At 32.4% G+C, this 21,952-nt stretch overlaps 1 long non-coding RNA gene and 1 pseudogene across 1 annotated transcript; one reads left to right on the top strand and one right to left on the bottom strand.

The window, feature by feature from the left end:
- Nucleotides 1–4,068: 4,068 nt before the first annotated feature.
- LOC143055233 (uncharacterized) lies at nt 4,069–6,572 on the top strand (annotated as a pseudogene).
- Nucleotides 6,573–7,533: 961 nt separating this feature from the next.
- On the bottom strand, nt 7,534–11,189 carry LOC143054678 (uncharacterized). The gene is made up of 4 exons (XR_012971781.1): nt 11,100–11,189; nt 10,781–10,861; nt 9,572–9,651; nt 7,534–9,202 (listed from the first exon to the last, which is right to left on the bottom strand). It is a non-coding gene; the product is annotated as an uncharacterized LOC143054678 (long non-coding RNA).
- Nucleotides 11,190–21,952: the final 10,763 nt, after the last annotated feature.

Raw genomic sequence — 21,952 nt, 5'->3', positions numbered from 1 at the left:
CGGGTTTGTTTGTTTGGTTTTTTTTTGGGGGGGATGGGGGATAAGTTAGAGCGAGGTTACAGTGAAAGTTTTAAGCTTGGAATAGTTTCCCGTAAGATTTAAAAGTTGTATTCTAAAAGAAAAATGTATCTTATAGCTATTAAGAACCACTTGCTGTATCTGTAAGATTTTTTCATCATAATTTTTTTGTCTGAACGGTTATCAGGTATTTTTTTTCGAAAGTTCGATAGAACACTAAAAAAATCACTATTCAATGAAAGGGCAGACTAGAATATGTCAATTTCAAAAATTAAAATACCTCGTAGCTTCATACTACCAATTGAGTATAAAACAAGTATATAAGATTAAAAAAGAAATTCTTAGATTAAACACCTACATTTAACTTTAAAAGGTCATAACAGTTTAAAACAATACAAATCTACACACACACACAAAACTGGCTTAATTTCAACTGGTTATCAACCCGAATCGCTATAAAATCATATATAAGCTCACCTGTGTCGAGGGGTCGTGTGAGGTTCATGTATTGTCTTGGCGTCCGCAATTACAAAAAGATATAATCTGAAATTACTTGACCAGATGTTACCAAATGATTTTCAAGAGTGAATCTAGGAAATACAATATTCATTAACAAACATGACCACTGTCTGTTAAAATGTATTCGAGTTTTTAGTTACAGCCGATTCCATTGAGTATGTAGGCAGGGGTTATATCTTTGGTTAGCTTGCAGCAATGCTTGTTAGCTAAACCGTGAAGTCGTTGTTAGGTAAGGTATACTACCCTCCTTTCGAAGTAGCCTGGTCCTACAGACAGAAAGATGTGTCATTTGTCGGACTAGTCTACTCTTAAAGTAGGGTAGTTTACATAACCTAACAATGTCTTTTCTGTTCTGCAAGCAAGATAACCAAGGATATTCCCTTTGTCTACACACTCATTGAAATCGGCTTTAATATTGAAAAAGTTCAACCAATTAGAGCAAAACTTACCGAGTAAAAAAAAATCAAAAGGCCAATGTCTATCTACCTTGCACATTTCAGAAAATTCAGATCAGATAACGAAACTGGGTCCAGCAACATTTATAAGCAATTTAAGATTTTGACCCTCACAGTTTCCATTCACCACAAATATTCTCGTTACAACGAATCATTTTAAATACAAAAATACCAGTTGCAGCCTTTTGTTTAACTATTAATATATGTACACGGATAAAGCTATGAAAGGCAGCAGGGTCACCAGAGTGAGGAGTCCATGTCATCTGAATTAAATGCTAGTAAGCATAGATCTAGAAAGCGACAGACTATCATGACATTAAAAAAACTCTCTTCTTTTCGACTTTTTCAAACAAATTGACACATAAAATGAATTATATAGTATTGTGGAATTTTTAGCTTCTGTTAAATTCATTGGTTACACCTTTTACTAGGATAACAATCCTGTCAAGTATGAGCTGGGTAAAATATTTCAGAAAAGAAGATGGAAATGTGAAAGTTTCAGACTATAGTCATAAAGTAGGACATTAAATGAACAAAAGACAAACCCGGGACACAAAAGTACAAACAATAGAGCATCAACTCTGAAAACCAAAAGTAAAATAGAAACATGGATCACAAAAAACATGCAGGGGCGACATCAGCTATTGAAGAGAACTTGCTTCTTGCAAGAGACACTCCGTGAAAACAATTTGATATGAAGACAATCTTTTGTTTCAGTTTTTTTGAAATTTCCATCATGAGGCATTTGCCTCATTAGCCTCAATGTAGTTACGGCCCTGGTCAATCAAAGTTTTTTTTTGCATGCTTTTATAGAAGAGCTGTACTATATAATACAAAGAAACGTTTAAGTCTTTCGCCAAAAAATACTATCAATTTCTTTTTGTCCTATGTAAACTTCCGTACCATTTCCTTCCATTCATGATCATTAAATTGAACTGTAAAATATTTCTTGGTAACTTCTTAATTCCTTTATAAGTCTTATGTAAACATAATAATGACAATAACTGTTGTGAGCACAAGATTCACTGCTTCATCAAACATTAAAATGTGAACTTAAGTTTTGAGACTTTTTTAATCGACACGATTGGGATTTTTGTATATGAGAACACGGTTTATCTACTAGTATTAGTTGAAAATGCGGCTTTGAACTAGCTTTCAGTACCTGCGAGCATTCGTTGTTCAATAATGTGTGTCTTTGTGTTATTATTTTATGTGATAAATTGTTGTGTTGGTACACCACTGTAACAATGAAGGAGGAAATGAGGAGGGTTGATTGGGTGGAAGTGGGGAGGAGTATGCGGAGCGCTAACAAACATGTCTATGCGGCATGGGCTTTGATCATTGTTGAAGCATCAATGTAAGGGGCATTTAATATCTTAATAAAACTATTCTTATTTTAGATACTATATCTTGTTACCTGATATTGGACGAAAGATGTTGCCCTTTTATGTAATTATGTAATACAAGTTACGATCATTTGAAAACACATATTAAACAGCCAAATGGATGCACAAGAGCTAAAATAGGAGTCATAGATCCTATTGACAACAATTATCTGCCCAATTTTATTGATTTTTTAACATTTGTTTCAAATATGACCAACTTCTTATCCAAAATCACCAGCACCGTATCAGGACCCACCAGCACAATGACAGGACCCACCAGCACAGTATCAGGACATGAATAAATTGAGAAAATGCTAAATTTTAATAAATTGCAATGTTTTTTCACAAAATAGTTTTGTCGTGTGGATTGCGGTATAGAAAGCGGACTCTATGAGCATTTTTGTTTTATTTTTTCAGTTCTTGATTTTCTGAAAATGAGCATTTTTGTGTTACGCTTACTGAAACAGTTTAGAGGGTCAACTTTTTAATGGTTTACATATGAACCCATAAGAGACAAAATTGAAAAATCTCAACTGTTTTCTTCAATTTTTTATGAGTGAAAACGTCAAAAATCATCATTTTCGTCTTTGTTTACATTTTTTCATTGATCACCAGCACCCGTCAGGACCGAATCACCAGCACAGAACGTTCTCTCGCAGGACAACAATACCCACCGTGAAGTTGTTAAATTTTTAGAGTAACCTGTATTAAAAATGCAATTACCAAAAAACGTCTCTATCTCTTTTATTAGACATCTAATGTGTTAATTGTTTACCCTACAATCGTTTTTTTTTATTTAATGTTTGGGACTAAGTATAGCAGGTACAAATAAATATTAATATGTAAGCTAATATTATCAAACAGTGTTGTATATCCACACTATTTTTAAAAAGGTACACCTTGTTGACATAATTTTACCTGTACACCTGTACAATTGATCAGGAAATAAAAAGGTAAGTTTTTGCAGATGAAGATTAACAAATACAAGAAAATGTGGATGCATATACATCAAATAAGACAACAACCGAACGACACATAAAACAAAAGGACATTATAGTCATTATACAGTTTGTATACAGTTTTTTATTACATATGTCTGTGTTGAAAAAAGACATTGAACGTATATACAATTAAAGTTCAGTAATCATCACCGTATTCTTCAAATGACAAACAAACGTAAGGATATTTCAATAAAACATGTGTACATGTATGTAGTTTTCAAACGGTAAAAGTTAGTACAGAAAACGTCGAACACAAATACGATAAAGCTTCAGCCTGAAAAAGATAATGTATCTGAGAAGAAGATTAATTGATTAATGTGTTTAACGCTCCTTCAGCACTATTGGCTAGTGTTTGACGTTCAGATTTTGTATTGGAGGAAGCTGCAGGGAACTGACAATCCAATTAACTTAAGTTTGAGGCGAATGCATCGCACGTGTCATTTGTCGGGTTCGATGTCACAAACAAAGTGGTAGAGTACAAATAATGTAGTTGCACTGTTAAGAACACTACACATTCGGGTCCTTTCTTGTCAGCCGAAGGGGATATAATTTATTGAATGTATCACTTGAATGAATTGAAGGAAGTTAGGTTTAAAAGTTAACTACCCTATAACTTACACAATATGACTTCCTTCATAATTCAAAACAGGATACAATATTTAAGTAAATTTCCGACTAGATCTACACGAATGTCACGCGATGTAAATATTCTTATCTATAAAGGTAAATTTTCTTTCTTACATAAACTTATTGTGCCATTATGGAATCTAATTTGCTAAATTTTGTATGTGTAATCTTTCTATTTTCGTTCATACAAAAGTCCACATGTTTTCTGCTGACGGGAATGGACAACGGATATGCCATCTATGTATGGAGAGACGGTTATGACCCATCAGTACCTGGATGTAGCCAAAGTGACTTTCTGAACTGGAATAAACATTCCAAATGTTTTACACATACCTGGGACACCCATAGCAGACGACAATGGCTATGGAACACATGTAAGGTTCAGGGCAGAGAAATTGGAAAAATATTTCTTGCAGACGTTCATCATAAATTGCGTGATGGGTTCAATGCTAAATCGTGCGGACTTCCTGGAATTCAATTGATAAAACAAACATTAAGTGAAGGTCATTCAACAGTACTTGGGCTCCAGATATATGCACTCTTTGCTGTAAGTGATATTGACGTATCAGAAAGAGATTTGATTAAGCACGTGGTCTGGTACAACGATCATTGCTCAGGTATTATACACATGATATATAAAACTATAGGACAAATAGCAATATTTGTTTTTATCAATGTACGTACACGTAACAAGTTAATATTCATTAACTGTAATTTTAAACAAAGTATATGTAATTAACCTAACAAAACCTTAACACGTTAACAATATATATTAAACAATGTTAAAGGATCCCACTTATTTAAATATTTTTTCTAATGCATTTAATTGTTCGTTTTTCTCTGGTGTATATATTTTTTTACAATTTGTCATCCAGGCTCTTATATCACTGACTGCAAACCATAAACTGTGCTCATTGTTCAAGTCCGTACAATGATATATGTTAAAAATAATAGTTGTCTCTTTGCCAATATAACCATGACTTTTGTTATTGTTAACTGAACCTTTATTACTTTACATCTGTAAATATTAAGCTGCAAATGAGAAATTCGATGGAGTTGCAGTCAACAATGAAGCCTATGCATCAATAAAATGTCACAGTGGACAGTCAGAACAGACACGGTACTTACAAAACCTAAACTTGATTAAAACAGAAGCAATGAAACAACTCCATGGTCATTTACTTACTCATTACTCATTCAGCTGGCACTGGGGACGCTGTGGTAGTGCACAGAAACTGATTACGTACAACGGGAAAACACAAGACGCAGTCAGACACATGATTGACATTTTCGATAGTCTTGATGTTCAGGTAAAACTATACTTTGTTGTGTATGTGTTTTGAGCTAACCTAGGTACACAACAATTGCGTATTTTAAACACATTTTCTTAACAGAAAAACAAAACGAACAGAAACAAAACACAAAAATGTGGACAAATATATTGTCAGTCTGCTAGAGACACCAAAGATCTGATTCAGACCCAAATTCTACACTTTGAAAATATGACAAGCAATTTGAATAATTTTATCAGTTATCTGTGCTCAAGACAATTGTTTACTCATTTAAACAATCTTTTTATATATATTAATAGCATATGATTGTACGATTGCAAGCAAATAACGAAAAGAACGTTTGTTTGATAATTATCCTTATATGTTGAGATCATGTGGCCATTTTGTTTATCCGTTCCACATGTCCATTAAATCAATCAATTAATGCTATATTTTCAGGTTGGATACATCACGTTCCCTCAAATATCTGACCGGACTAAACTGGCAGGATACCAGTATGCGTTAGATACCGGCAAGGAAATATTTGTCACACTTTACACCAATAAGGTTAGATATCAACATACAACTATATCGCGTCTTCTAATGTCCCGACTTTTTGTCTCTCCAGCGATAATTTATCAGAAATTAAGCTGAACAAGATTTCAACATCGATGAATTTTGTTGTTCCTTTTTGGGACCCTTAATTAAGTCCAAATATGTGTTTTCTATTTTGTATTTAAATATTCATCAATTAATGAATTTCAAATGTTCAGGCTTGGGCGTTCTGTGCTTTTCCTTTTGAATGTGAATTAGAAATCAGACAAGCGCTTCAGACTTACAACATTTATAATATGCTATTTTCATTCATAATCAATTGATAATTTTCAAATTGTAAAGAACAACATATTGTTTAACATTATTATATTACGACGCTTTAATATTCAAAATTGTCTGTGTATTATTAAAACTCCAATTTAAGCCTCTTGTTGTTCAAAATGTGCTCCTTTCTGGGTTTTTAATCTTTAGATTTTATATCTTGCTTTAATTCAACTGCATTAACATAGAAACTGTTTTTGATTACATTTTCAGGGCGATCCTTGCCAGACAACTTTCTTTCCATCTCCTTGTAACAAAGGTAACCACACCGAGGCTGGAATGTTTGATGTCTTTGATAATTTTAAGAATAATGGAATCGAGCACGCAAGTCCGTGTATTCACTATTTCAGAGGGATATATTCCAGTGGTGGGAATCCTGATTGGCCAAAACATTGACATAACAACGGACATAAAACTTAATTATTCATAAAGAGTTTGATATAAAAGTATGTTTTCAACTCTTAATTTATAAATGCTTGATTTTCGTACGAATTAATAACGTTGTATAGCTTCCGAACGTATGCTATGTAAGCGCCAAGTATTGATTTGTCTTATGCCTTCTTAAGCATTAGCCTGGTACTTATTTAGCATTATTGGTTTGTTATGACTTTAATATCTACTTCTGTTTTATGGGGTGGTAGGATGCACATCTCTTAATTCTAAACATCACAAAATGTGTACAATCCTCTCATACATTCGAATAAACTGTGTGGCAGTTAAGATAAAATGTACAGCTCATAACTTATTAACTTTTCACATTATTTTTCGTATGTGTTCCGTAATTTGAACGGGTGCCACGTTCCAGTGCAATAGAGATCAATCCCGTTTTTATAGAGTTTGTGTTGCTCAGTCTTTATATTGTTTTCCATGTTGTATTTTGTATACATTTTGTACTTTTGAATTCCTTTTCTTCATTATTTTGGTAAGGCGTTGTTAGTTGTCGGCTTATGCGTTTGAGTGTCTATTTGTCGTGTTTTCCCTGTCTTAAGCATAATTATATTTTGCTAATACCAATACTTACGTCTTACAATTGGGAGGGGTATCAAAGGGCACTTATTGGGAGAGGATATAAAAGTGTCATTGTTGGTACATGATACCTAACATAAAAAAAAATGTGGTATGATTACCAGTGAGACAACTCTTCACAAGCGACCAAATGACACAGAATTTAACAACTATAGGTCAACAAACGGCCTTCAACAATGAGCCCATAATGCATAGTCAGCTAAAAATAAGTTTCTTTGAAACACATATATCGTTATCGGATATGGAGAACATTCTACGGAGAACATTCTACTTAGAAAGATTCGTTCAAAAGGACAGCAACTATCTAGTTTCTCGTATAGGGTGGCCAAAATCTAACAACATACGAGAAAAACTGTGAAATTTTTATGAAGACTTTTAATGCATGAAAAAAAATCTAAAAGAATCCTAGCAGTATAATCAAATAAGACACCAGTAAACACATACAATGCGTTAACAGAATTCCATTTATTAGATATTTCCTTTTTTTCTTTCTATTATACTTGTCTAATCTCTTTGTGCAATTTACTAATACCTTAAAGACAACTTGATTATGCAGCTACTAGTATATCATCACAAAAGTTAGTTTTTAATGGTGACTTTTGTCCGTCACTATTGTTGAGTGTATTGCTGTTTTCTACATTGCTATTTGTACCAGTTAATCTTTGGTGTGAACTATGGTTAGACTCGACAAAAATGTCGGAATCATTTGAGCTGCCATCTTTGGAAGAAATAACCTCATTGTTGTCAATCCCGCTGTAAAGGAGCTTCGATATAGATGTATTCTCGTTTCTTTCGGTTATGACTTTATCAGCTGTGTAATCCATAGAACCGACCGCGTTCGTTGTTTCTGTAAGCAAACCATTGTTAATGTTATCGGTAGAGCAGTGACAGTTTATCATCGATGCTTTTTTTGGAAGGAATATATGCGCTATCCTTGTTTAATGTTCTATCTTTAAAATCGACACAGGTAGTGTCATAAATAGGACAACAATCAGATGATTCAGTTGTATTCTGTTTATTTGCTGTACTAGTTGAGTCCCGTTTGCATTCGATGCTTTCTTTTGTCATCTTATTACTTAAACACACATGTGAACACAGTTGAATTGGTTGATAATTTTGGTGAATATCTGTAATATCGCGCTCTATTTCTCTACGATGGACGCTATTGCATGACACTTGATCGTTGTATAGAAGAGCATAGACTGATGTTTTCTCGTCCAAGATGTGGAGTGGACCTCGGAATCCATATTTATCTGGTCTGCATAAACAACCATAATTCGTAAAACATCCTAAAAAGTTATAACCTATCCCGTCAGTATCGGGTATACGAAGACCCGGTTGTTTAAATATTTCAGAAAGACGCCATTTTTGTGTCTTTGTTCCTTTTACATTGTTCGTCTTTTGAATTCGTGTTGGAACTTTTTCAGCACGACTTAAACTTTTCTTCGGTAAAACATCTGTAACTGCTTCCAAAATGTGGCATCTATTTAGCGTTGCATCAGACTGTTTCAAATAGTTCACAGTACAACTAACAGCATGGTCTGCAAGCAGACGTACTTCCGCTTCCGATTTCAACATGGTAATTTGGTATTCATATGCAAACCCTAACTCGGACGCAATGTCTCCCAGTGTTTCAATAAGATCATGATTAGGAATGTCTAGTAGTTTACTTTCTATTCGTGATGCTCTTGCACGACGTACGATCTGATAAATTTGACGGAAAAGTCCTTTTATACTATATGCACCTTTTATCCGACAGGCATTCTTTATTTTATTTCTTTTTTCACTAACAATCATGTCAACCTCGTCTTCAAAAGTTGCACAGAAATTAACTGAACAGGTACTAAACGCTTCTGGAAGTGATGATCCGTTCTCCTGAAGCAGTTTTATATACTTTCGATGTTTCTGAACAAATCTTGCAACAAACCGGGTCACAAATATATTTCTAGAATAGTCGATTTCCGTTAGTGTTGGATATGGAGAAATTGTCCTTTTACTGACTGCCATAGCTTCCGCCATTACTTCTGTTAGAAAGAAAAAAAATAAATATTTAGATAATTCCAATTGCTTAAAATGAGAGGAAATGTAAAGGATGTTTACTTCATCTAACCTTCCGTTAAACATGTAGTCCCAGATATGACTACCGTATAAAACATTGTTGAATAAAAAGTCTGTCCAAGATTAGAGTAGGTTTGAGCGCTGAAATTCCAAAATGGGTAGTACTGTTTGTCTCATTTCTGTATTGTGTGGTAATTTAGTCATTTGTCTCTGTTCATTATCATTCTTGCTCTTTATTCTCTATTCTTCATACTTAAGCACCCTATTTTTTGTTTGTCTCTTATGTAATTCGTTGGAATATTTTTCTCTCTATTCTTATTCATGTTATTCTTTACCTGTTATTTAAGTTTTCTGTAATCTTAACTTATTATTCTCTTTTCTGTAAACCTCATCCAGACCCTCACCATGACCAACACTGACATAAAAAATAACGTTCAATATAAAGATTTAAGTTGAAATATATAACAAATCTTTTTTATAATGATATAACTAAAATGTTGTACTGAGCTGTCTACATGTATACATATCGATATGTGCATACATTGTCTTTAGGACATGTTTCAAATAATATAATACCTCACTGATTGGCTAATTTAGTTTTTAATATCAAACGACACTTTCAACACTACTTGCTGTTTCGTGGCGGTTTTATTTTATTTATGCAGGAATCTTTGAGAAATCATTGACCTTCGGCAGTAAAACAAATTATCTTGGTCAATTCAGGTTGGAATCGAAAGTACATGTCCAAATGCATGTATTAAAAGGGTGTTTTGTGATATTAACATGTGTATGTACCATTCAGTTTGATCAATGTCGTACCAAAAGCATAAGTGAGATGCAAAGAAAAGACTTCAAGTACAGGTGAATTTACGTACGTTTAAAAAGAAGATGTAGACAACGAAGGGGATAATAAAAGATAAACGTATGTCGAAGAAAAACAGACAATGCAATTTGTCGTTTTGGTACATTTCCGGAAAAGTCATTTTCGTTTTTCATGCGGTTAAGATTTGGTAACTTAAAACAAAATATAAGTTATCATTTGTTATTAGAAATTTCAGATTATATTCAGCTAAAATGTGAGGACAATAAAAAACATACCTGCTTCAAAAGATGACTTGATTGATGGATTTATAGATGCTGAACGTCCGGTGGCAAGTATTACATGCATCTTCATGACAATAAACTAAATGCCGATTGAAATTCTCACATGTTGAAATTATATTTCTTAGGAAAACATATATAATGGCAGACCCATATTCATGACTGACATGCCTTCGCTGTTACCTCTTGTAGATTTACTTTTAAAATTGTTATTTGGATGGAGAGTTGTCTCATTGGCACTCACACCACATGTTACCTCTTGTAGGTTTACTTTTATAAATTGTTATTTGGATGGAAAGTTGTCTCATTGGCACTCACACCACATGTTACCTCTTGTAGATTTACTTTTATAAATTGTTATTTGGATGGAAAGTTGTCTCATTGGCACTCACACCACATCTTCCTATATCTACTTCTCGGCGGAGATAATATAAAACGCTTACCTAAAACCTAGACACTATCCTTCCTACAGCGTTAGGGCTTATTTCTACTTTCTCTTTAAAAGTACCGCTTCAATGATGCACCTACAAAACATATGGGTTATATGTGATTCCTTTTGTTGTTTAGTTGCTGTCAAAAAGAATTTATTAGATTTTGATTTCTCATTTATTGAACACATATTAACTCAAAAATTTCGAAGTCCTAAAACGACGCCAGAGATCCATAATCGAACCTTAAGGTTTATCAATTTGAATAAAGCCACGACGTAATTTCTGAATTCTAATCAAAATTGAATTTTTGAATCTTAAACGATTTACTTACAAAATTTATACAATGCCCAGGTATCGTAAATCCTTAATATGGCGTCGGATAAGAAAATGAAAATACAAATGTAGCCAAATAAAATTTCCGTGCACCTAAAAATAAATTCAAATCAATGATCTTTATCAAATCGTGTGATCATGTCCTTGTTGATAATTTAATTCAGGTAACAAAATGCACACTATTTCAGTGTTTGACATATTAAAATCATATATTTTGTATACATTTTTACATAAATCAAATCATGTATATTACTGCTTGCCGTGTTGTAGTTATAATTTATTAAACATGCCAACGTATATCAGTGTATAATATATATACATGGGGAATTTGTTCATTTTTTATTTTAAATAATGCTATTTGCTTGTGTGTCATTGATCATCTAGTTATTGTGTATATCTAATGAGAAGGTTCATATCAATACATCGTAAAGAAACATGTACATATTTTAAAGTATTTGGGAGATTCCAGCGTTTCCGTACTGGGCTTTTTTATAAAATTGTTTTAACACATATGTAAAGAGAGTGTGAAAGGGGTGGTGGTGTATAGAGAATAATGAGGTGTTGCAATATAAAAATAATGAATACACAAATTGACTTAAAGTTATCAAACAGAAATTAAGGACCCTCCTCCATTCAGACCTTCATTAAAGCCCATGGTGTAATGATTGGTGTATCTTCTTCTTTTCTTTTTTTTTTTTTGCTCTCCCGTTGCACAATTTGCGAGACAGTATGGTCTTGAGAAACAATTCAAGTCCGTTGGAACACTTTTTGCACAAACTGTAACCATCCTGTTGAGGATAACCAACATTTCTTTTTTATTTTCCCTAAGTATAATGATGTAAGACAGATCCTTCTTGATTCCATTTACTCCATTGTTGATAATGTTGACCTAAATATTGAATTACTACTTTTTGGAAACAGATTATTTTCATATGATATGAATATTGCTATTTTTAAATCTGTTCAGAAATATATCAGTGACACTCAACGTTTTGTTTGAAACTTACTTTAATTTTTGTTTCATCTAGTTTTTTTCTTGTTGATTGATGGATTTATAGATGCTGAACGTCCGGTGGCAAGTATTACATGCATCTTCATGACAATAAACTAAATGCCGATTGAAATTCTCACATGTTGAAATTATATTTCTTAGGAAAACATATATAATGGCAGACCCATATTCATGACTGACATGCCTCCGCTGTTACCTCTTGTAGATTTACTTTTAAAATTGTTATTTGGATGGAGAGTTGTCTCATTGGCACTCACACCACATGTTACCTCTTGTAGGTTTACTTTTATAAATTGTTATTTGGATGGAAAGTTGTCTCATTGGCACTCACACCACATGTTACCTCTTGTAGATTTACTTTTATAAATTGTTATTTGGATTCATATTAATACATCGTAAAGAAACATGTACATATTTTAAAGTATTTGGGAGATTCCAGCGTTTCCGTACTGGGCTTTTTTATAAAATTGTTTTAACACATATGTAAAGAGAGTGTGAAAGGGGTGGTGGTGTATAGAGAATAATGAGGTGTTGCAATATAAAAATAATGAATACACAAATTGACTTAAAGTTATCAAACAGAAATTAAGGACCCTCCTCCATTCAGACCTTCATGAAAGCCCATGGTGTAATGATTGGTGTATCTTCTTCTTTTCTTTTTTTTTTTTGCTCTCCCGTTGCACAATTTGCGAGACAGTATGGTCTTGAGAAACAATTCAAGTCCGTTGGAACACTTTTTGCACAAACTGTAACCATCCTGTTGAGGATAACCAACATTTCTTTTTTATTTTCCCTAAGTATAATGATGTAAGACAGATCCTTCTTGATTCCATTTACTCCATTGTTGATAATGTTGACCTAAATATTGAATTACTACTTTTTGGAAACAGATTATTTTCATATGATATGAATATTGCTATTTTTAAATCTGTTCAGAAATATATCAGTGACACTCAACATTTTGTTTGAAACTTACTTTAATTTTTGTTTCATCTAGTTTTTTTCTTGTTTTTTTTTTCTACACTCCAACATTAATTCATTTATTCCACTAAGCAAGCTTAGTGTCTCTTTCAAGCCATAAATATATTTCTAATGACTTATAAAGGATATTTGCATGTTTCAAGGTACTTTAAATAACTGATGATTAATTGCCTATATATTTAAATATACTTTGCATTTAGTAAGTAATACTGTTAACATATATTTATCTGTGTGGTCACAAGTAGCATGCATGTTCCACTATATAGCATTATTTTAAATACAGTTGTTGTAATTGAATTATACCTTGTACGTGTAATATGGTAATATGGAGAGAGCTTTTATAGGCTGTGCCTGTAGCTCAATCCTTTTCATATCTTAATGAATGAAATGTGTTTAAAATCAAGTCCGTTGGAAGGGGGCGATAAATGGCTGAACCGTGTTATGAATGAGCAATATATCTTGCACGTAAAAGACACAGAGGCGGATTTAGGGGGGGCAGGGGGCTCGGACAACCCCCCCTTGGGGAAAATCTGGTTGCTTATATAGGGAATAACTGAAGTGTGACTGGAGCAGGTCCCCTCTTAGGCAGTCAGTGAGCCCCTAATTATGAAAATTTCTGGATCCGCCACTGAGACACCCTTGAAGATTTCGCAAAAGAGCAGACAATATTTTTGAGTAACGTGTTGCGGGTGAAAAAGAAATATCGAGCGTCTGTGGTCCTTCCGTCATACCGTCTATCCGGCTTTTGTTAGCGCTCTCACGGGTACAACTCTTGACAGTTTTTTTTTTTTTTTTATATAAAACTATACTATAAATAGGTTAATAGGTTAATATCAGCAATACCTCTGACAAGTTCTAAAAATATGAACTTATTAAAACAAGTTATGCCACTTAGAAGTATTATTTTTTTAGAAAATGTCCTTATTATTTAGCGATCTCACGGATAGAATTCTTATCAGATAAAGGAAAGCAAGTTATTTTGTTTGTTTTTGCACTAAATTATGTTCATGCAAGAAAGGGCATATACAATTATTTAAACCTAATAATTTATTGATATAATCATCAAAGATGTTGAATGTCCACTGAAAGGAATTTAATTGTTTATGTAACTAGATTAATACAGAATATTATGTTCTATAGAACCTGTTCAGCCCATGTCAATAAGTTTTTATTGCTTTCACTTGATTAGAATCAATGTTTAGAACTATTATTAGCAATTAAGAAGTAGGATTAACATTATAAGATACATGTATGTGTATTAAAATTATGATTATTGACTAATTTTAAATTTATTAGTCATGGGGTTATACATGTATTTACATACATATATTATTTATGTGTGACCTGCAACCTGCAAATCTCAACCCGCAACCCGCCACACGCCACCCGTAACCCGCAACCTGCAACCTGCAAAATAGCCTCTCTCTTTTTTGGCACACTAAATGCACCTATAAAAAATACAAAAAACACACAAACATACAAAAATAAACAAAATATTTTGAAAACAACAGCACGCAAATTGTAAGGTAACCCAGGTGCTTCGGATTAGTAATTGAGCAGCTCCTTTAAGGCTTTTAAACAAGACAAAAGTAGAACTTAAGGTTACCCAGTGCTATGGATCAGAAAACAGTTCATATAATATAATACTCTCCTGTTGAAATATATGATCAAGCGTATAACACATGTCAAAATCCATATCACATGCCGTATCAACCTCGACCAATATCATCCCTCGGGCCTAAAGGTCATTGGGCTGATATTGGTGTCTCGGGATGATACGACATATGATACGGATTTTGCCATGTATTGTTCTCTATGTAAGGCATTGCAGTACTTTTATTATCTACCTTTATTATTGCATTTTTTAAAGAATGGACGAAACATCGATTACTTCACTGAGATTTCAATAAGTACTGCATGGACACAAATAATGCTGCGCAATAAAGTGTTAGATTTGATTATTTTATAAACGTAATCCTACGTGATTATCACAATAATATATAAAAAAAAACAACAGCACAATCACTTCTCAATTTACTACATTTAAATATCTATAAGAAATTTCAGGGCATACATGTGCATTTGTTTTTACAAATAATGATTTGGATGGAGAGTTGTGTCATTGACACAGCTACCACATCTTCTATATTTACATATGATCTAATTCTGGTGAAAAAAAACTTCGCAATCAAAATGATGCAATAAGATTTTAATTCATCTTTTCTTGTTAACCCCGCCCCAGAACAGAATTAAATCTGCATACGGAAGCTTCTAAACATAGATATTCATGTGGTTAAGTTGAAATAATCCCCTTGTCAATTTTACGGACTCCATCACATGTTGGTTAACCGTTAGGGAATATCCGTTTCACTAATGATAGCTGATATCTCAAAAATGCTTGAACTACAATCCTGTCACCTTTTCTCCAAATGTTTTCTAGCAAATGAGACTTATTACGGGGCTTGTACTTACATGACCAATACGACTGCTCCTAAATGAGGAGCAGAACCTGCTTACCCATTGGACGCACCTGAGATCACCCTTAGTTTTAGTTGGGTTCGTGTTGCTCTCTCTTTAGTTTAACATGCTGTGTTTTGTGTATTCTTGTTTTTCATTTTGTCTTTTTTAGCGATGACGTTATCAATTTGATTTCTTAGGAGTTAAAGTGTCTCTTTGATATCTTTCGCCTTTTTTATTCAGCTTAATCTTGCAAACAAAATTACTAACATGTATCTGCATCCTGCATCTTATAATCGAACATACAAATTTAATGTGAAAACGAATTTCATCTGATTTTGAAGCTTTAAATGTATCGTAGGCAGAACATACATGTAAAAGGGCTACCAATATGGAATGTCTTGACTAAGGATAAACATATGAACTATGTCCCCTTTGTCCTAAAACCTGTTCTCCTGAAACTTACACACTTTAAATATCAAAGAATTGCAAATAAGAAGAACATTCTAGAAAATAGATAAATATCAGTATAGAAAAGTATTACTCAATTATCCGCATTAATTTGATAGACAGTTCATTGATTATTATTTGAATTCTGTAAATGATGAGAAAAAAGAATTGACATGGTCTCATCATGTTCTGTAGTTTAAAAATCACTCCCATTGCTTTTGTTAAGAATCTTTTCTTTCCCAATATCCCAACTATTTGTTATTGTGTAGATCTCTTTTTTTCAGTGGTAGGTTATCAAAGACTCTTTCATTTTGAAAGATAACAAATGTCAAATTTTCCTACACTTTGAAGTATGATTTTTTATATTTCAATTTGAGATATACTTGAGGTTTGACCGATCCGTGTTTTTTCGACCAACTTTTTCTTATAGTGCACTATTTCCTATTTCCATTGATATGCAATGTAGTTATGTGAACCTCCGGTACATTAAAGTTTTAAAAAATAAACTATAAGTTGCATAACTAAGATAGCAAAAGTAAATTTTAACTTCTAAGTCGACACAAATTGAAACAAATTGAAAAATACAAACGAAACACATCAACAGTTAAACAGGAGAAGCATTATTACAACCTTCGCCAAGAAATCTTACAAATCGTGTTAATTAGAATCGGATTGAACGCAAAATACCAATTACGAAAATTAGAAAACCCATCCTCAATGTTTACTGGTCTTGATCACTATACATTTACTAATCAGAAGACACGGACTCTCATAGTTTAAAAATGTTTACATTTTTAGAGTGACGATACTCAGGTAAGGGATGTAAGTTTAAAAATTCCTGTTTAGTTTTGTCACTTTTATTGATGACGTTTAGTTTAAGACAAAGACTTACACATATGGCGCTTATCATTTAGTTTGAATCAAGAATTTCAAAGATGAGACTCTTCCATATTTTTAACAACTTTAAAATGTTCACTGTTAAGTCACATGTTCAAGATATATGTACATACTGTCGAGGAAGTGAGGTCATTCACAGGGTTAGATGTCTCTTTTAGTGCAAATTAAAGATAAGGCGCTCTAGTGTTAAATACATCACAAACTTCTTCATGATGATTTTGTATTTACTTGTTTTGTTTATTTGTATAAACGATTTGATGGGTATGGAAGATTTCACAAAGATAGTTGGTAAGCTTCATATGTGCGATTGATTATTTGATACATACTTAGCTTAATCATTATTAATGTCTGTGGGCAATTAATAAGAACATATTATTGGTTACCGTTTCCAAAGCCGTGTTGTTCTAGGTGGCTTTAGGGAAATATGAAGTCCGTGTGCATGAAAAAAGAATGATGTTGTACTCTTACGGTTAATAACTGTGTTTAAGAAATGTTAAGACATTTGTTTTTTTAATTTATAGTTTCTAACATTTATCTGCATCCTGTATCTCATATTCGAACATACAAATTTAATGTGAAAACGAATTTAATCTGATCTTGAAGCTTTAAATGCATCGTAGGCAGAACATACATGTAACAGGGCTACCAATATGGAATGTCTTGACTAAGGATAGGCATATGACTTATGCCCCCTTTGTCCTAAAACCACAAACCTGTTCTCCTGAGACTTACACACTTTAAATATCAAAGAATTGCAAAAAAGAAGAACAATCTAGAAAATAAATAAATATCAGTATAGAAAAGTATTACTCAATTCTTCCGCATTAATTTGATAGACAGTTCATTGATTATTATTTGAATTCTGTAAATGATTAGAAAGACGAGTTGGCATGGTCTCATCATGTTCTGTAGTTTAAAAATCACTCCCATTGCTTTTGTAAGGGAATCCTTTCTTTCCCAATATCCCAATTATTTGTTATTGCGTAGATCTCTTTTTTCAGTGGTAGGTTATCAAAGACTCTTTCATTTTGAAAGATAACAAATGTCAAATTTTCCTACACTTTGAAGTATGATTTTTAATGTTTCAATTTGAGATATACTTGAGGTTTGACCAATCTGGTTTTTTTCGAACAACTTTTTCGTATCATGCACTTTTTCCTATTTCCATTGATATGCAATGTAGTTATGTGTACCTTCGGTACATTAAAGTTTTAAAAAATAAACTATAAGTTGCATAACTAAGATAGCAAAAGTCTGTTTTAACTTCTAAGTCGAAAGAAACGGAAACAAACTGAAAAGTTCAAACGAAACACATCAACAGTTATACAAGAGAAGCATTATTACAACCTTCGCCAAACAATCTTGCAAATCGTGTTAGTTAGAATCGGATTGAACGCAAAATACCAATCGCGAAAATTAGAACACCCAACCTCAATGTTCACTGGTCTTGATCACTATACATTTACTAATCAGAAGACTCTGACTCTCATAGTTTAAAAATGTTTGCACTTTTAGAGTGACGAAACTCAGGTAAGGGATGTTAGTTTAAAAATTCTTGTTCAGTTTTGTCACTTTTATTGATGACCTTTAGTTTAAGACAAAGACTTACACATATTGCGCTTATCATCTATTTTGAATCAAGAATTTCAAAGATGAGACTCGTCCATATTTTTCACAACTTTAAAATGTTCACTGTTAAGTCACATGTTTAAGATATATGTACATACTGTCGAGGAATTGAGGTCATTCACAGGGTTAGATGTCTCTTTTAGTGCAAATTAAAGATAAGGCGCTCTAGTGTTAAATACATCACAAACTTCTGCATGATGATTTTGTTTATACTTGTGTATTTGTATAAACGATTTAATGGGTATGGAAGATTTCACAAAGATAGTTGGTAAGCTCTCATATGTGCGATTGATTATTTGATACATACTTAGCTTAACCATTATTAATGTATTTGGGCAATTTATAGGAACATATTATTGGTTACAGTTTCCAAAGCCGTGTTGTTCTAGGTGGCTTTAGGGAAATATGAAGTCAGTGTGCATGAAATAAGAATGATGTTGTAATCATACGGTTAAGACATTTGTTTTTTTTAATTTATAGTTAAGAGATAATTCATGTCATTTTTGCTAAATTGGTAATTGTCTTCAACTTATATAATGTTTTACAATATAAACGATAATTCACATTTTATTAAAAAAGATTAAGATTTATACAACTAAATAGCTTAGTGTTACTATTAAAATGAGAAAATAGACTTTTTTGGAGGTCATATGAAACGAGTTTCTTGAAATGTTAATGTTATCAAAGTTATTGAACCAATGCATACATATATATTTAACTAAGTCTTGCAAGCATTTTTATATTTATTACACATCAAAAACGTATTATGGACAATCAATAGTTTATTGAGTGGTTGTTGATTGCAGCTAATTAATTGCGAGTCTGTTACTGAAGTTTACCGAATCGTAATATTGATACACAATAAAAACGTGAAAACGTGGAAGCGTGACAGATGATTTATTTGATAGAAGATTCAGGATTCAATAGTGTATTATAGTCTCACCACATACATACAAGTATAAACACGATATAATATTAAGTAAACAATATAAAAATTTAGAATGCATGTGCCATTCTTAAAAGAATTATTAGAGACTGATATATTCAATTTTGAAATATCAGAATTAATACATCGTTTTGTTATTTACACAAAACAAGAAAGTGCAATATTACCATGGTCATTTAGTTGTAGAAATCTTTATCTTTTTTTGTAAAATGTGATTTATCGTGTTAAAACTTGTAAGACATATACATTATGTATATAAGTTATAATTACAAGAACCATTACATTCGTTTTATATTTGCCATGTGTTCCCATTTGTTAATTAAAGTATTCCTTAAAAGTTGTTTAATGATTTGCTGTACTGAATTTCTTTAATAGAAGATTCAGGATTTCAATAGAATCTTTTATTTCTATTTTCCTCCAAGAGCATGTGTGTTTATAATCTTTCGTCACGGGTTTCACCTCACACTTGCGCTGTGTGGTGGCCGAAGTTATAACGAACAGTCTGTTTGTGTAGGTCACTGCATATTGGAAGATATTGGTGAATTAGTGTCTTGGAAGTCAATATTTCATTCTAACACAATTCGTTTGTAGTTATAACTTTCATTGGAAATTTGCAGATATTTTAAGGATTATATTCCACGTTTGATCAGTCCGTAACTAAGAAAGCAACCATCTTGAATTTCACTACACTACACGTCGCTAGGTAAACACTACTTGCGATTAAAATACAATACGACTATCTACTTAACATCGGTATTTTTATGAAGATGTTGATAATATACAGGATTTGCTATTAAAAGTTCTCGTTCACTTGTTTTAAAGAAAAACTTGGCCATTCCAGTATTTAAAATCGTTCATCTTTTTTTTAAATTGAAGTTTCATATATCTTTAAATGTATATCTTTTATTTATTACAGTATTCGGTAAGGTCCTGCTATTGAGCTGCTCTAATTTGCCGACAATTTTTACGTTACCTTAAGTGACCTCAACCGTGACACCTAGACAGAAATTAAGCAATCGCGCAGTGCATATGCTTTTTTAACAACAGTAACAACAAAGTATATTCTACAAAGGAGCACGTATGGAACATTAAAAAATTAATAACAAAGTGTTCAATGACCGATTGAAATATCTTTCGTCGATCATATGAATTATGAATTAGTAACATAGTTATGCAACACACGTGATACAGATTAATTACCTTGTTATATATACGTGCGTTGGTTAGATAATTTTTTCAACATTATAATCATCGAAACTCGTTTCTTAAGACCTCAACATGTCCAATACGTATAGATTCATAATTTGAACAAAAGCACATCATAATATATCTCAGGTACACCTACGTTGGTTTTGACCAAGTAAAATCGTTTTATGTTTGTGCTTTGTGATTCAAGATAGGAAAATTGTTTGAATTCAAATACTGGTATATTTTTATGATTTGATGGACACAAGCACAATGTAGATATACTCTGTTTGCCTTACAAAAAAATAACAAACAAACTTTATAAATTCTAATAAATTAAATTAGTGTAGAAGAATTTTATCTTTATTATTCATGTATATGGCAAATCATTTCAGTCATCGTCCAAACTGCATATTATCTGTAAGGACCATAAATGATTACCATTCTGCAGCAGGTACTATAATGATATGCCAGTGATTTATATTTAATAGCAATCTCATTATGATCTCATAATCCGTGCCACAACTGAAGGATAGTTGCTTCTCAATATGTTTGTGTGGCGATAAATATAAATATACACATCTACAGATTATGTGGTGGCATGATGTTATATAATAACATTTTAGTTAAATCTTTTGATATACAAGATTGATATCCATTTTGAAAAAGTCTAAATTTAAAATACACATTTTACCACAGTCTACACATGTGTATAGCCAATTTCAAATGCAAAAAACACATGCTTTATATCATCAAAACACCTGACTGGTCCTTAATCGGGTGTCAAACATGTCAAGTTCTTTAATCTTTTTACATTATGTTCATGTAATTCAGAAAACATAAACCAAGAAAAGGTATGAGGTGTCAGTCATGTAATAAACATTTCCTAATTAACATACTACACTTATAATAATCATTTTCATAGTATTCGAAGTTAAAATTAAAAACCAATTCTTTAAAGAACAATATGAAGGTCTTTCCACCTCGATAAAGAGAATGGAATTGAAAAAAAAAATGGTTGTAGAAAATGTCATTATTGATTCAGGTAATTTGTTACTTCAAACTGATATAAAAAAATAGAATTATAGGTACTTTTTACACAGGAATATTCTGAAATAGGCTAATTCCGATTAAAAAACGGTCACTTTCGGTTGACCTGGTTAATGATAAAATGTCTACAACCAAATGCAGAAGACTTAATTGTTTCACAATGAACCAGTAAAAACTTAGCAAAGGTCAAAACTTAGAACGTAAAATTGACCTTTGACCTTGACCATAATTTCAAGGTCGTAGG

This window comes from Mytilus galloprovincialis, chromosome 12 (assembly GCF_965363235.1).
Source record: "Mytilus galloprovincialis chromosome 12, xbMytGall1.hap1.1, whole genome shotgun sequence".
NCBI lineage: Eukaryota > Metazoa > Mollusca > Bivalvia > Mytilida > Mytilidae > Mytilus > Mytilus galloprovincialis.
Note: the sequence above shows the minus strand (reverse complement) of the source record. Positions and strands in the feature narration are given on the sequence as shown.